The sequence below is a fragment of the Bacillus rossius genome, chromosome 2 (genome assembly GCF_032445375.1).
Source record: "Bacillus rossius redtenbacheri isolate Brsri chromosome 2, Brsri_v3, whole genome shotgun sequence".
NCBI classification, from domain to species: domain Eukaryota; kingdom Metazoa; phylum Arthropoda; class Insecta; order Phasmatodea; family Bacillidae; genus Bacillus; species Bacillus rossius.
The window spans coordinates 34,860,830-34,877,529 of NC_086331.1; positions in this window are offsets into that span (position 1 = coordinate 34,860,830).

Genomic DNA, 16,700 nt, shown 5'->3' on the forward strand with positions numbered 1-16,700 from the left:
CTGTGACTTTGGAACCTTTTCCATGTGGCCTGCCATCAAATAATCCTTCATGAAATCTGAATACATTCCATGAAGTGGAACATTGTCACTCAGTCGCCTCTCCAAACGCTCAAACCTGCTCAATGCAAGGGATCGAGAGGTTCCCAATTCAGGCTCGGGATTCCTGAAAGGCAGGGCAACACTTTACCACCCCTCAGCACTTCTACAATGTGTTTTCTTGAACAGTTCTTCACATACAGTGTCATCTTGGGAGAGGTAGTGTGTATGTGGAAATTCCTCCAGCTCCCAAAACCTTTTCATTACTTCCTCCAAGGGGGAAATGGTGGTCACCATGGATGTGACAAAGGTTGCAGTTCTACAAGATGCTGTCTCCACTTTTCCCATAAGGACCCATCCCAGTACTGAGTTGAGGGCCATGGGAGAGCCTTCTAACTTACCACCAGTCAATAATTGTGGAAACAAGTCGGCTCCAAGAAGCAAATCTACAGCACCAGGGATATCAAATGAGGGATACACTAGCTTGAGGTGAACAACAGACTGACGAGTGTCAGAAGGCAACTGAACACTGGGCAAGCTATTAGCAATTCGTGGAAGGATGAAGGCATCGAGAGCAAACCGAGGACTGTCTTCACCAACTGGACTAATTACCACTGAAGTATTAGACTTGGCAACATTCAATGGTGTATTGGATAAACCCTCTATGGGTAGGTGAGCATTTTTGCGAAGCAGACTCAAACACTGAAAACATCTTTCACTGATAAAACTGGCCTGGCTGGCAGAGTCTAGCAGGGCCCGAAACGTATGTGGGTTTCCACGCACGTCATGAATCTGAACCTGGGCTATCGACAACAGGACTGTTGACACTGAGTGCACAGCACTACAAGAGGTGACAGTGGATAATGTTGAGGTTGGATTTACGTCGTGTACAGTCGACTGTCCCTCTGCAGAGTCGGGAGCAGCATCACCTTGTTCATCCTCACAAGTTTCGTCCTCAAAATGTAAAAGTGAATGATGACGCGAACCACAATGGCGACAAGATGAACCCACGAGGCAGTTTTTTGCTTGATGTGATGATCTAAGGCAGTTCAAATATAGTCTGTGTTGTCTGACTACAGAGTATCTCTCTGTTGGGCTAAGCTGATTGAATTTAGAGCACTTAAACAATGAGTGAGCACTGCTGCACATTTGGCAGGAGTGTGTCTCTGATTTGGCAAGGAAGGTATTTGCACTTTGGTATTTAGGCAGAACAGACTTACGAACAGGTGCAAAGGAGGGGAAATTTTTCTGCCGAGTGATCTGTGTTGTGGGTACCTTTCCCCTGGATGATATCACAGCCTCTTGAGCACGACAGTGCTTTTCCAGGTATTCGGTGAACTTGGTCAAGGGTGGTAGGTCTTGACCGGTGAGTGTCATTTCCCACTGGGTTTGAAGTACCACATCTAATCTCTTGCAGAGAATAGGAAGCAATATTAAATCCCACTGACTGACTGGGACATCAAGTGCGGCCAATGCTGCCACATTTTCCGTGATAACCGTTAAAAGATGTCGAAGTGATGCTGGTGCATCAGCAGATGCAAAAGGTGCCTGCAGAAGGGCTTCAACATGGACAGATATGATTAAGCGTTTGTTGTCATACCGATCAGTGAGTAATTTCCAGGCTACTTTAAAATTCACGTCTGTGATTGTCAATGACTGAATCAACTGAAGTGGCTCATCACTTAGTGCGGTTTTGAGGTACACTAGTCTCTCAACCTCAGTAAGGTTGGTATTCGTTGTCACAAGAGTGGTGAACAGGTTGGCAAAATTCATCCACTCCCTAGGGTTGCCATTGAAATGTGGCAGCACTATTTTTGGTAGAGCAACGTGAGAATTCCCGGATGAAATACTCTTTGTTTGCTCCTTTAAGTCTCTAGCCCTCTCTTCAATAGTGAAGGACTCCATGGCGGCCATCGCTGAATAATAGTAATTTTCAAATGAGATTATGCGAGCTACATGGGCTTCAGGATCAAAACCCGTAGCTGGGTCCGCTGCAGCCTCCACAGCGAGATAGTCTGCATCAAAACCAGTTTTCACTGAAGCAAGATCACGAGCCGTTGCAAGAAATAGGCCCCTTTTATTCGGGTCCCCCGCCGCAGTGTGTGCAAGGTCTGCCGCACGTTTAACCCGGTCTTCAGCAAGTCTAAAGCGCAATAACGCCGACCGAACGTCTGCCATGATGTACTGTTATTGTGTCAAAACACGTAATCTTTATTCATTGACACAAAGAACTGTGACGTCACGTAACGGACAAAGGCAACTGCGGGATACGGTGAACAAGGCAGCGACAGGACACTAAAGGACAAAGGCAGCGACAGGACACTAAAGGACAAAGGCAGCGACAGGACACTAAAGGACAAAGGCAGCGACAGGACACTAAAGGACAAAGGCAGCGACAGGATACTAAAGGACAAAGGCAGCGACGAGACACTATGGACAAAGGAGACGAGGGGACAAACAAGGGAAAGGTCACGGACCCTGAACAATGATAAAGGACGGCGACGTAATACAAAGGAGAGGTTAAAGTCATGGCGCGGCGCGGCGCACTCAGGACAAATACGATAATTTCCAAATCCGTGACAAACACAACAATAGGGTGCTTCACGTCTGATGCATTTACACGAGCAAGTTAATTGCATCAGAGTACAAAACAAGTATGATCAATGCACTTCAGACGTCAACGGACCACACTCGAACTGAACGACGCATAATGACGCATGCCGACGAAGTAAACTAAACACCTACGAAACTATTTCTTGAAAGACTAAACACGCCGGCAAGATCCGGCCCGGAGGACCAAATGTTTTGACTGTGGACTGATAACACCATCTTCCTGACGGAACAACTTACCGCGGCGGCGCGATAACAAAGACTGACTAGTTACCGGCACTGCCAGCTAGTGGCGCTACCGCAGCCAGTAGCGCGGGAAGTTCAAACACAGTCTTGATATAAGGAATGTCTCAAAGTCCCAACATATTTACACAAATTTAAAAACATCACAAGTCCAAACAGTGTGTATGTTTCGACATTGTGGGGTTAATGAATGAACTTGGACTACCTCATGTTTCTACAGAGTGGCGACTTTTTATTGACTTCTCTAAGTCTAGCCTCAAGGCTGTTTTACTCCACAATGGAAATAAAAAGCCGTCAATTCCAGTTGCTTACTCTGTTTCAATGAAGGAGACATATGACAACTTGGGTGCAGTTCTAAGGGCAATCAAGTATGAAGATTTTAAGTGGCAAATTTGTGGTGACTTGAAAGTGATAGCTATATTAATGGGACTTCAGGGTGGCTTTACAAAGTTTTGTTGTTTTTTGTGCTTATGGGACAGCAGGGACCAAAAACAGCACTTTGTTAAACAATCATGACCGCCAAGAAAATCTTATACTCCAGGGGGACAAAATGTGTTAAACGATCCTTTGGATGACCCTAAAAACGTGCTACTTCCTCCTCTGCACATTAATTTGGGTCTTATGAAGAACTTTGCAAAAGGCATGGACAGAGAGGGACCCGGTTTTAAGTACTTGTCGGAACTTTTCCCAAAACTTAGTGAAGCGAAGATAAAAGGTGTTTTCACTGGAACTGACATCAGGAAGGTCATATGTGATGCTGAATTCGAAAAAAAAGCAAAACAAAAAAGAATTGGCAGCTTGGAAAGCATTTGTGAAGGTGGTAAAAGGATTTCTTGGCAACAACAGAGAAGATAACTACAAGAGTTTAGTTCTTAACCTTTTGAAAACATACCGAGCTATGGGTTGCCGAATATCCCTTAAAATTCACTTCCTTCACTCGCATATCAACTTTTTCCCGGAGAATCTTGGAGCTATAAGTGATGAACAAGGTGAGAGATTCCACCAGAATATAGCAACTATTGAAACGAGATACCAAGGCCGCTGGGATCCTGCATTGCTCGGAGATTACTGTTGGTTTTTGAAGAAGGAAGATGCAGCTCCACATATAAAAGAAAAAAAAAATGAAAAAAAAAACATGAACAAACTGTATATATGTATATATTTCAAAGATGCTCATAGGTAAAATAATGTGTTTAAGTTGTTTGAAAGAGAAAAAAATTAATGTGTACAATTACATTACAAATTTTTGTTTTTACAATAAGTCTGTGGCGTTATTTTTGTTATATTTACCCCTCTATTGCCAGTGTCTCTATAACAAAAAAAAACAAACAGATGTGGTAGATGTTTTTCAGTGTCATTTTCGGATTCAGCAGGTAAAAGTACATATGAATAAGTAAAAAGTATTCATGTTACATAAATAAAAATTTTGTTTGTAGACTAGTGTTATCTATTACAAGTCTCCAATACTTGTGACAGACTAATAAACTGCAGAACTGACTGCTTAAAAAGACCAAAAGTCTGCCCTTTACAAATTTAGTCTTGCAACAGTTGCAAGTAGACATCACCACAGAGGCTTAAGAGCAATTTCATAAATTTGCTTTCATTAACCAATTAAAGGCTTGCAACGTGGCCGGTGACGATCAAAAAATCAAGTGCTACCCTTGGCTGGCTACTCTCCAATCGTGGCAAGGCGTGCTAGTAGGTGTATTTGCTTCATATGGGGGCACCGGAGGCGGAGGGGGATCGGGGATCCAGTAGATGGAAAATACCGATTCAAGGACAGGCGGGGGATCGAGGATCCGACCTTGAACTTTGACCTTGACCTTCGACCTTGACCTTTAACTTTGACCTTGACCTTTAAATTTGACCATCACCTTGAAATTTGACCCTGACCTTTAACTTTAACATTGACCTTGAAATTTGACCTTGACCTTGAAATTCGACCCTGACCTTTAGCCTTGCGACCCTCGATGTTGACAACCTCTTGGATAACATCATCAACGGCCATCTTGGATGATGTCATCACGCTAATCCGTATGCTAATCCATGCCAATCCGTATGATAATCTATGCTAATCCGTATGCCAAACCATGCTAATCCATGCCAATCCGTATGCCAATCTATGCTAATCCGTATTCCAATCTATGCTAATCCATATGCTAATCCATGCTAATCCATCCGCCATTTTGTTTTCTAGAAAAAAACCTATGCATCGAACACCCCACTCCTCTACATTACGAATAAACCATCTAGCATCCCGCTCCTCTGTTACAATGACATCGTCATCGAACACCCCACTCATCCCTGTTACAATTATTCGTTACACCACATTCTTTATAATAATTTATTATCAAAATAAAAAATATATACCATCGTTGTCTGCCAGAGGCAGCCATCTAATTTAGTGGAGACCACCATCTTGATTTCATCTGATGATTCAAGGATTCCATCAAGGATAGGTTTTTAAAGTACGCTAGTGTATGTAAGGCCGAGTTCCTATCCTGAACCAGCATTATTATGACCCTTATAGACAAAAATCCACAAAATCCACAGTCATTTTGCTGTTGTAACCCCCATTTTTTCTTATAGGTTTTAACTAAAATATATGTTATCAATACTATCGTTGTGGATGTGATAGTTAAAGTAATTATAATTAAAAAAAAAACATTTATTACTCCATCTTAGCGGACCAGAAATTTTTCAGAGTCCTGACTCACAAGTAATATTCTCTTCTCATGTTTGCGTACTCGTATTTAAAAAGATGCATGGAAGCAGATATTTTTATTATCTGCATATAAATACATTTAACCATTCTCTAAGACATTTATAAGTATCAGTACCTTGGGGGATATAGGTTATAAAAATTAAAAAATAATAAGTAATATGTAGGTAAATTTTTATTTAATAAATTAAGAACATAAACTGAAACAGAAAATATACAACAAAAACAGAAACTATACAACAAAAATGGAAACTATACAACAAAATGAAAACTATAAAAAAGGAAACTATACAACGAATGGAAACAACAACCAAACTGTCAAACTATTTACAACAAAAACTATTTACAGAAAAAAAATTATTCATCGCCTCCGATATAGCCATGGGGGACCGTGCGGATACCATCTTCAAAGATTAAACGTTTGTCGTCCTCCCACGTTATGGATAGCTTATTGCTGTATACGCTGTACAGCACATGCTCTCTCGACCGTATGACTCTAACACCTGCCCTGCTTGTGTGGTGGTCTTGCAGGGCATCCAGGTAATCATCGAATGTGATGTGGTTTTTGACCACACAACGCTGAATGCCCTTAGCCTTCTTCTCGACCTTGCCACCGCACCTGTATGCATAGAGTTTAGCCCGCAGACTGACAAACTCGCTCATTAATTCTCGCCCACATTCATCTTTGAATTTGCCAACAACTTTCTTGTTGATGGGGGAGAAGCATGGGTGGTCAGGAGGGTAGCAGCTGGTGTCGAATTCAGACATGAACTTAGGGTCGGCTCTTAGATCATGGTAGAAGTCCTGTGTCTGAATCTCATACACAAAGCTGTCTGTATCCATATATGCCAGATGAATATTTTCCTGATATTTCGGTTTCATAGTATTATAGTGGAAGTCGTACATGAGTGTTTTTTAAAGATCAAGTACTGCGAGTCCGGCATAGATCGGCTTGTCGAAAATGATGGTCTCATGGTTCAGGTAGACAAGACTCAAGTTTGGCTCATACATCGTGCGGTCCTTGAAGGACGGACGATACACCAACTTCTTAAATCTCTTCTCAGAGCACACCAACTCAATTTTGAGCCTCCGCCTCTTATTTTCCATCAGTTTGCCAAATGTCGAGTTCGCAGTGAGCTTGAATAACTCCTTCTCGAACTCGTTGGCTGCTGTTTTGCGCTTGTTGGTGTTCAGGCGAATATAGGGCTCCAACCATGCCGACTGTTCAAACTGATGAAGTTAATGTATTCTTATGATTTTTAGACCATGCGATACTGCTTGCTGTAGGTTTTTGTAGTGAACAATGTAGTGCTCTTTATTTTCAAGCATTGTCATCAGCTTTGTTTCTTTGAGCCGGACGGACACTGATTTACGGGAAGAAATGGCAGGTCTTTGTGACTTTCGTGGAGTTCAAGAGGGTACTCCACATCACACTCGATAATGTAGCCTGTGGGTGAATTTTCCGGAATAGACATGACATCAATTGATGTGTCTGTCCATTGGAAATGACGAATGGGGAGCGGCAGAGACATCGCCCACCTGTACAAGTTGTTTGCATCAATGTACTCTAGGAATGTTGATGGCTTGGAAGCATCATGTGTTTCTGGTACGTAGGCGTTATTGGCTACGCAATTACGTTTAATGCTTTGTGCTACACCACCGCGAATACCAGCCTCCACAAACATTTACATGTCGTAATCTGTGAGTAGCTCTAGCTGTACATCTGTGGTTCGAAGCATCGCGTCGAAAGCGAACCCAGGACAAGAAATGTAGTGAGATGGATCTAAACTATATGTTTCCAAGCAAAGACTGCGAAAATTCTCGAATACGTCCGTCAAAATCAAAACATCCGTCTTTAGGTAAAAGTCAGCGTACTCCCCTAAGGTAGCATACTGAAACTAGTCCCAGACATTTTGTGCGTGAGCGTAATCTGCCTCGGAAATACCAGAATCAGTCAGAATATTAAAGAACTCATCGATGGATGGAAGACAAGTATCGTCTAGTCGAGCAAAAGAATCAACGAAGTCGTAGGGGAAGACTCCCTTGCGGGTAACCAACTCATACTCATCAGGAGCGAAAAACTCAGCAGTACTTATAAACTTGTCTGCAGTCAAGAACTCAGCGAGCGAAGCAAGACCCCGATTCATGAAATGGAAAGTATCAACAAACTGAATGCTGAACTTATCATGTAACTTCTTGGAAAAAGTTATCAGCTTCTCTTCCGAATTAGGAATGATGAAGATGTCTTTCGTGTCGTACCCCATCTTCCTGATAATGAAGTTCTGATCGTGAGCCAGGTTGTGGAAGAACACAATCATCTTTTTCGGTCTGCGCCTGAGAAGGTTGCAGGTATTACATGCAGGTCCAATAAATTCGCCGGTGAAGTGATTATGATCACGAACTTTCTTTACGACCCCTCCAAACTTTCCTCCACAGTAGCAACAACACCTTGCTTGCAGAAAAGTAGTGTTCTGTGCATGTGTGAGCGGAGTCATAGAAACAGACGTAGAAAATATTTTCTGTACGTCATGTCCAATCTCCACAATGCGGGATATGAATTTATCTTCTGTATCACACCCCCTGTTTATTTCAGGCTGTGAAGGAAGTGAAGAAGTGAGGTGTGCAGGAATGACAGAGTTATCTGCTTTCATGTAAATGCAGTAGCTGTATGCCTTATGCTTTTGGTACTGCAGTGTGTATGCTTCATCAGGATTCGGGTGACACGTATGGATTTTCTCCAGAATAGCTTCAAAGTCGCAATATACCACGATGGGCATCTTGTCACTGTGATGGAAGTTTTTGAACTTCAGAACAGGAGGTTGGCCGTTTTCATCAAGCGATGGCATTTCCATTCGAACAGCAGCATACTGTTTGCAGAGCTCACTGTGTTTTTCCAAACACTGAAGACCAGTGAGCCCGCTAACCCTATCCCGATCATCATAATGCTTGAAGCATCTTTTGCAAACATGAATAGCATCATGATATGTAGTGATTTGGGACCGCACCAGAGCAGAAAAATTAGTGATGTAGGTGAATTGGGACGAATTGTCATTGACCAAGAGCAGAAGATCGAAATTATTTTCTTTCTCTTCAGGAGCGACTCGTGCAGGAACAACATTCAGATTCTCGTCGATACTGTAAATGTTGATGGAGACTCCGGGGTTCTGTTTTTCAAACAGCGGTATTTGCTTGATTGGAGTAGGGAAGTCAATGTTGTTGAAGTTGAACTCCCCCTCCAAGTCATGGTAGCGCTGGTTGACACGTTCAGGATTCCATCCTTCCACATACTTGACAAGAATTGACCACTTAAAGCACATGTGGTTTTCGAGGTTTTGCGGATTGATCACTGCGAATTTGTCTTTGATGGAAGTAGGTAATTCGATGTAGGAATGGCACGGAGTGGATCGAGCTTGTTTATTCGTAGTTGAAGTCGCTTAACGGCCGACAAAGTCCATCAGGACCCCTTCCCCATGTAGTCTTCCTCCTCCTTGCAGATCTTAGAGATGGACTCGGTAACTGCCTCCTCCACCTCATGAACTGTGTAGAGGGGGACATTCATGGATTTGAAGGCCCTCTTGTCTTCACTGGCATCTACTGGTTTTTCGTAGTCGCACTCCAACACGATATTGCATTTGAGAGGTCCGTTCTCTTCAATCTCCTCCACAAGTTGGTTTATTATTTTGTTCTTGATGGAGTCCAGGTACGTACAAATGTCCTTGGCAGAACTTGACGTATTTACAGCAACATAAGTCTTCAAATTGCCCTTGAATCTTACTTCAGCGGTGATGAAGCCATGAGTATTGGCCAAACCCGCGCCGGGCACCACCTTTGTTCGGCTGGTCGATGGTTTAGGCAGAACTGCTGGCATAACTGCTGCCATCCTCTGCTTCTTTGTCGGAGGCGGAGCAGGCCTCTTGCACACCTTGATGTGGGCTTTCAAATTATCTGCTCTGGCGAACTCCTTAGCACAGTTGTTGTAGGAATGTGCTATGTGGTTAGGGTTGAGGCCACAAGCAGAATTCTCATGACGTCTAGCAAAATCAGCACGGGCGAAGACCTTATAGCAGAAACTGCACCGCATGCCTGATGTCGTGGCGACAGCTCCAGCACATGTTGACAGGTGCTGCTGCATCTTGTCGCTGCGTGCAACCATCTTGCCACACAGATGGCACTGCTGGAAGTCAAGCTGCGTGTTGTCAGCACCCTGACGTTCGTGACGGTAGCAGTTATTGCCTGCCGTGAAGGTAGCATGGCAGAAACGACATTTCTGCGCGGTAGATGCCATCACAGCAATCTGTGGTCCGGTCTCAACGTACAGAACACGCGAAGGAAGCTCGACGTACGGTGAACTATAACAGAAGCATTAAGAATACAATGTGGCTAGCCATTACACGAAAACAAACATAACCTCAAAACTCTAGACCTCAGGCTAACTAACCCAAACTGTTAGCAATGTTACTAAATAAAAAAGTTGCAAACATAACCTCAAAACTCTAGCCCTCAAGCTTACTAACCCAAACTGCTAGCCATGTTACTAAATATAAAAGTTGCAAAAATAACCTCAAAACTCTAGCCCTCAAGTTTACTAACCCAAACTGCTAGCCATGTTACTAAATAAAAGAATTGCAAACATAACCTCAAAACTCTAGCCCTCACAGCTTACTAACCGAAACTGTTAGCAATGTTTCTAAATAAAAATAGTTACAAACATAACCTCAAAGCTGCTCCTTCATGTACAATCCTTAAAAATGGTAGAATATTTAAAGTACCGATAAAAGTTAAAGCTGAAAAAGTATTCAATGTTAATAAAAATGATTGATTACATAACCTCAAAACTACTCTAATGCACAATTTAAAAATGCTATTTACAGGGGTGCCCACAAGGGGGGTAACGACGCAGACTACGTCATTAAAATTTCAGGGGGGGGGGGTGGTTAAAAGACGAGAAAAATGTATATATTATTTACATAATTATAGCTTCTAATGTGAAAATACATTTCTGGTGCTTTGCTAATTGCAAGGGATCTTGTAAATCAAATTGGCAACTCCGCACTTTCCTCAACAAAAGCAGTTATCTGTCGGTTCAGGATGGAAATATTATCTGATATGGACAAAATTATTATTATAAAATCAGTTTTAATTAATGCAAAATGTGGTAAAATATAATACTAAAAAAGTATATTATAAAATAATTGAGTAAATCATTGAGAAAATAGCATAAAAAAATTCAGGGGAGGGGTCATCATTAGGTTATTGGGGAGGGGGTGATTCATAGTGTTTGGGGGGGCACCTCTTTATAATATTTAAAATACGTACTGTTAATGTTTAAGCTGAACAATTCCTGGTTACCCACACATAAGTGTACAGATAAAAAAAACTAGCTATCTGATAACCTACGAAAAGCTGAGAAACATAAAAATATTAACGAAACATGTAGCATACCTCAGAAAACGATGAAGTGGAGCTGCAGAATATGATGTAGCGTTGGCGGTAGGAATCGTGGTAGCAGCGAAACTCACACACGAATTAACTCACTTAAACTCTAAGAACACGCTGAAGCTCCGACAGCTAATCCCGGCCGTTTATAGCCTCGGATCTCCTTTTTTTAGTGTAGCCAATAGGAACAGAGTATTTCTGTTGTATCCACCAATAGAAACGTAGTACGTGGAAGGGTAGGAATGTGGGGGAGTACAATTTTCTTCGGAAAAACCCAGCATGCATCATGCGCAGACATGCTGACTTGTGCTAGAACTCTCATGTTGCTTAAGCAGGATTAAATTTGAACTTTCTGAAATTTTTTTTATAATATATTATGTTTATAAATGACATCTTCTCCCTGATGGTATTCTCTTAGTGCTCCTATTTTTTCATGTGAAATTTCGATGGATTTCTTCGTTTGCTTCAACTTTACTGTGTCAGAATTTTTTTTCGTGTGCTTCTGCTTTTTACCTGACAAGAATTTGATGATTTTCTCTTGAGTCCTATCGAATCCTTACTTCTCTTGTGAACACCAAGTTTACATCCTCCATAATGTTCACTCTTAGAACTGGCGAATGTGACCTTATTATAGAAATAAAATTGATTCTAACATAGCATTTTTCAGTGAATTCTGGGGTAATAATCCACCATAGTCAGATTATTTCTACATGTGACTGTTATGTGCTGAGAATTTCGGTTAGGTTAAACAAATGAAAATAACGATGACACTTGATTAAAATTCACTATTTTGTTACATGTAAGAAATGGTAGCTTGTTACGAGGACAACACAAATTTGATTTTCTTTCCCTTGAGACCTATCGAATCCTTACTTGACTTGATGTAAGTTTTTGGACATACGCCATTGCTAAGAACTTTTTCTGTTGAAGAAAAACTAATAAATAAAATAAATAAAAGTACACAAGAAAGACAAAAAACACACAAAATTAAGCAAACAATTGCTGTTGTCAACAAGAATATAAACACCACAAAATATTCCGAAACAGAAATATGGTCAACAAACAAAGAAAAAACAAAGAAAAAGTACTAAGTGAACAAAAAAAACACACAAATGATGACAACACAAAAAAATATCGAAACCAAAATAATTCAGCACAACAGTTGAGACGAGACAAAAACACGACAAAACGAAAAGACAAAAGAAATACAATAGTTTTACCAAAACAGAAACAAGCGACGTTTCGGGAACTGCTATCTGCTCCCGTCCTCAGGCAGAGACGCACATGGTACGGAAACACAGGGGCTGGAAAATGAGGGTATTTATCAGAGAAAGGGCTACATCTTGCTCAGCCAATGACAGACAGCTGTCCCCCCATTGGCTGTGCACCATGTAGTTAAAGCGGATTGGTTATGGTGGGTTGAGTCATTCCTGCCCTAGCACTTGGAGCGAGCGGACCTGTCCCTCTGTTACCATGCCTCGACGAACAAGTTTCCAGGATCGCTACGAGAGCGGAATCAGCACCGACTTAAAGCTTCCAGTTTTCGCCGCGGAATTGTACGCACCAAGCGGACTCCCGGCAGACCTAGGCACACAGCTCGCGCAGCATTCACAACTGTGCAAGGCCCACTTCTCGCCCTACCTGGAGGACAGCACTAGGGCGAGAATCTACATGTGGTGCTCGAATCACATGTATATGCTGCAGAATTTTGTGCTGGAAGAGAACCCACCACTACAAATCGAGGAGCAAGCTGTGCGCATTCGCTCAAAAACCACTAAGTATGTCTCGTGGGACACCTACCAGGCGATGCTGGTGGTCGAGCTGGACACGGCACCACGCGACCAGTTCTCCCCCCTGCGCATAATACCTCGAATGCAGAAGGACTGCGGGACGCAGTGCTCGCTAGCCCCACCTGCCCCAGAACAGCGAAACATCAGCTGCCAGACGGACCCAGCTGCGCGGAGTCGGCACCAGTGGTGCCAGACGCCCGCCCCAGAAAAACGCCAGGAAACTGGCACTCAAGTAGCAGTTGCAACAGCTCAGAAGAGCACCACTGCAGCTCTTCACGTGGCACAAGGATTCTCTCCACTGCTACCACCGCCGGTAGCCTCTACAGCCACACAGACCGCCCCCAAGGCGGCCTCGGCTGCGGGGAAATCGGCGCGGCAGCCAGCACAGGAGCAGCCCAGTCAGCGCACACAAGATCGCCGCGCGCCCTGGCACTTTGTCGTCCTCAGGGGCGGCAGGGGGGCCGGGGCACCTGCCGAAGAAATCGACGCATCCTTGCGCTCGGCCGGCCACAAGCCGACCAGGTGCTGGCGCGTCTGCAGCAGGGCAACAGGGCGCCTCACTGGCCTCTACAGAGTGGCCTTCGCCACTGTTCAGGAGGCCACTCGCCTGATAGAGGCCGGCCTCACCATCAGAGGCGCCCACTGCGCAGCTGAACCAGCCCACACAAGACAGCAGCTCCCCAGGGCCTGGGGCCCCACCGAGCTGCAGTCTACTCCGCGCGGCGCAGTGCTGCAGTTGGCAGAAATGTTAACTGCGGTTCTGAGCCGCGCTAGGTACACACCGAGCCAGCCGTGGGCAGAGGGGACTCGTCCCCTCCGCCGGCCTAGCCCCTCTTCCCGTTAAAGGGAGGGGGTCAGCAGCCCACGGTCTAGGAACCTCGAAACACACGCAACACACTAGCTAACACAGTAAATCAGTCCAGCCTTTGCCCACACGCAAATAAATAGATCAACAAGTTCTTCAAACAAGTAAATAAAAATCAAAACAAACTGAGCAGCCAAGGCCAACTGCTCAGCTTAAATTAATATTCACCCCCCTTCCCCCCCTTTGAATTTAAATTTTAAACTTAAAGGGAGGGCTGGACAACACACGAGTTTAAAGTAGAGTCACCACACGAAATTAAAGTAGATTATACCAGGCCATTTGCAACAAAACACAGCTTCGCAGCTTATTTAGAAAGTCATTTACAAAAGTCAAAACAGAAGTCACATAGGTCAAAACAGGAGGTTATGGGTCGGCAGGACGCCACCTGGTACTCCTAAAGGGTCGCGGAGTTCGATGCCAAGTTGCGGCATTCGGGCCCCGCGGCCCTCACTGGCGATGATGTTATCCCTTTATCAGTCAGACGAGAGTCTGATGGGGGGGGGGGGGGGGGGTGCTTCATTAAGCACTGATACTGAGCCCGTTCCAGCCCCTTCTCGCAACTGTTGTGCTGAATTATTTTGGTATCAATATTTTTGTGTTGTCATCATTTGTGTGTTTTTTTTGTTCACTTAGTACTTTTTCTTTGTTTTTTTCTTTGTTTGTTGACCATATTTCTGTTTCGGAATATTTTGTGGTGTTTATATTCTTGTTGACAACAGCAATTGTTTGCTTAATTTTGTGTGTTTTTTGTCTTTCTTGTGTATTTTTATTTATTTTATTTATTAGTTTTTCTTCAACAGAAAAAGTTCTTAGCAATGGCGTATGTCCAAAAACTTACATCAAGTCATGTGCTCCCATTGCACAAATCTATTTAAGATAACAGAATACTTACTTCTCTTGCGAACACCAAGTATATACATCCTGCATGCTACATAATAACATAGCTTTATAAACAGTATGAATACACACATAATACTCTGAAACGAAGTGGGGTGAAATCGGAATACATAGGCTACAGGGTTACATTTCTACCCCCCACCCATCACAGACCTGCTACGACCTGCGCATGAGTCATGCTGGGTTTTTCCGAAGAAAATGGTACTCCCCCACATTCCTACCCTTCCACGTACTACGTTCCTATTGGTGGATACAACAGAAATACTCTGTTCCTATTGGCTACACTAAAAAAAGGAGATCCGAGGCTATAAACGGCCAGGATTAGCTGTCGGAACTTCAGCGTGTTCTTAGAGTTTGAGTGAGTTAGTTCGTGTGTGAGTTTCGCTGCTACCACGATTCCTACCGCCAACGCTACATCATATTCTGCAGCTCCACTTCATCGTTTTCTGAGGTATGCTACATGTTTCGTTAATATTTTTATGTTTCTCAGCTTTTCGTAGGTTATCGGATAGCTAGTTTTTTTTATCTGTACACTTATGTGTGGGTAACCAGGAATTGTTCAGCTTAAACATTAACAGTACGTACTTTAAATATTATAAAGAGGTGCCCCCCCAAACACTATGAATCATCCCCCCCCCCTAATCTAATGATGCCCCCTCCCCTGAAATTTTTTATGCTATTTTCTCAATGATTTACTCAATTATTTTATAATATACTTTTTTAGTATTATATTTTACCACATTTTGCATTAATTAAAACTGATTTTATTATAATAATAATTTTGGCCATATCAGGTAATATTTCCATCCTGAACCGACAGATAACTGCTTTTGTTGAGGAAAGTGCGGGGTTGCCAATTTGATTTACAAGATCCCCTTCAATTAGCAAAGCACCAGAAACGTATTTTCACATTAGAAGCTATAATTATGTAAATAATATATACATTTTTCTCGTCTTTTAACCCCCCCCCCCCTGAAATTTTAATGACGCAGTCTGCGTCGTTACCCCCCTTGTGGGCACCCCTGTAAATAGCATTTTTAGGTTGTGCATTAGAGTAGTTTTGAGGTTATGTAATCAATCATTTTTATTAACATTGAATACTTTTTCAGCTTTAACTTTTATCGGTACTTTAAATATTCTACCATTTTTAGGATTGTACATGAAGGAGCAGCTTTGAGGTTATGTTTGTAACTATTTTTATTTAGAAACATTGCTAACAGTTTCGGTTAGTAAGCTGTGAGGGCTAGAGTTTTGAGGTTATGTTTGCAATTCTTTTATTTAGTAACATGGCTAGCAGTTTGGGTTAGTAAACTTGAGGGCTAGAGTTTTGAGGTTATTTTTTCAACTTTTATATTTAGTAACATGGCTAGCAGTTTGGGTTAGTAAGCTTGAGGGCTAGAGTTTTGAGGTTATGTTTGCAACTTTTTTATTTAGTAACATTGCTAACAGTTTGGGTTAGTTAGCCTGAGGTCTAGAGTTTTGAGGTTATGTTTGTTTTCGTGTAATGGCTAGCCACATTGTATTCTTAATGCTTCTGTTATAGTTCACCGTACGTCGAGCTTCCTTCGCGTGTTCTGTACGTTGAGACCGGACCACAGATTGCTGTGATGGCATCTAACGCGCAGAAATGTCGTTTCTGCCATGCTACCTTCACGGCAGGCAATAACTGCTACCGTCACGAACGTCAGGGTGCTGACAACACGCAGCTTGACTTCCAGCAGTGCCATCTGTGTGGCAAGATGGTTGCACGCAGTGACAAGATGCAGCAGCACCTGTCAACATGTGCTGGAGCTGTCGCCACGACATCAGGCATGCGGTGCAGTTTCTGCTATAAGGTCTTCGCCCGTGCTGATTTTGCTAGACGTCATGAGAATTCTGCTTGTGGCCTCAACCCTAACCACATAGCACATTCCTACAACAACTGTGCTAAGGAGTTCGCCAGAGCAGATAATTTGAAAGCCCACATCAAGGTGTGCAAGAGGCCTGCTCCGCCTCCGACAAAGAAGCAGAGGATGGCAGCAGTTATGCCAGCAGTTCTGCCTAAACCATCGACCAGCCGAACAAAGGTGGTGCCCGGCGCGGGTTTGGCCAATACTCATGG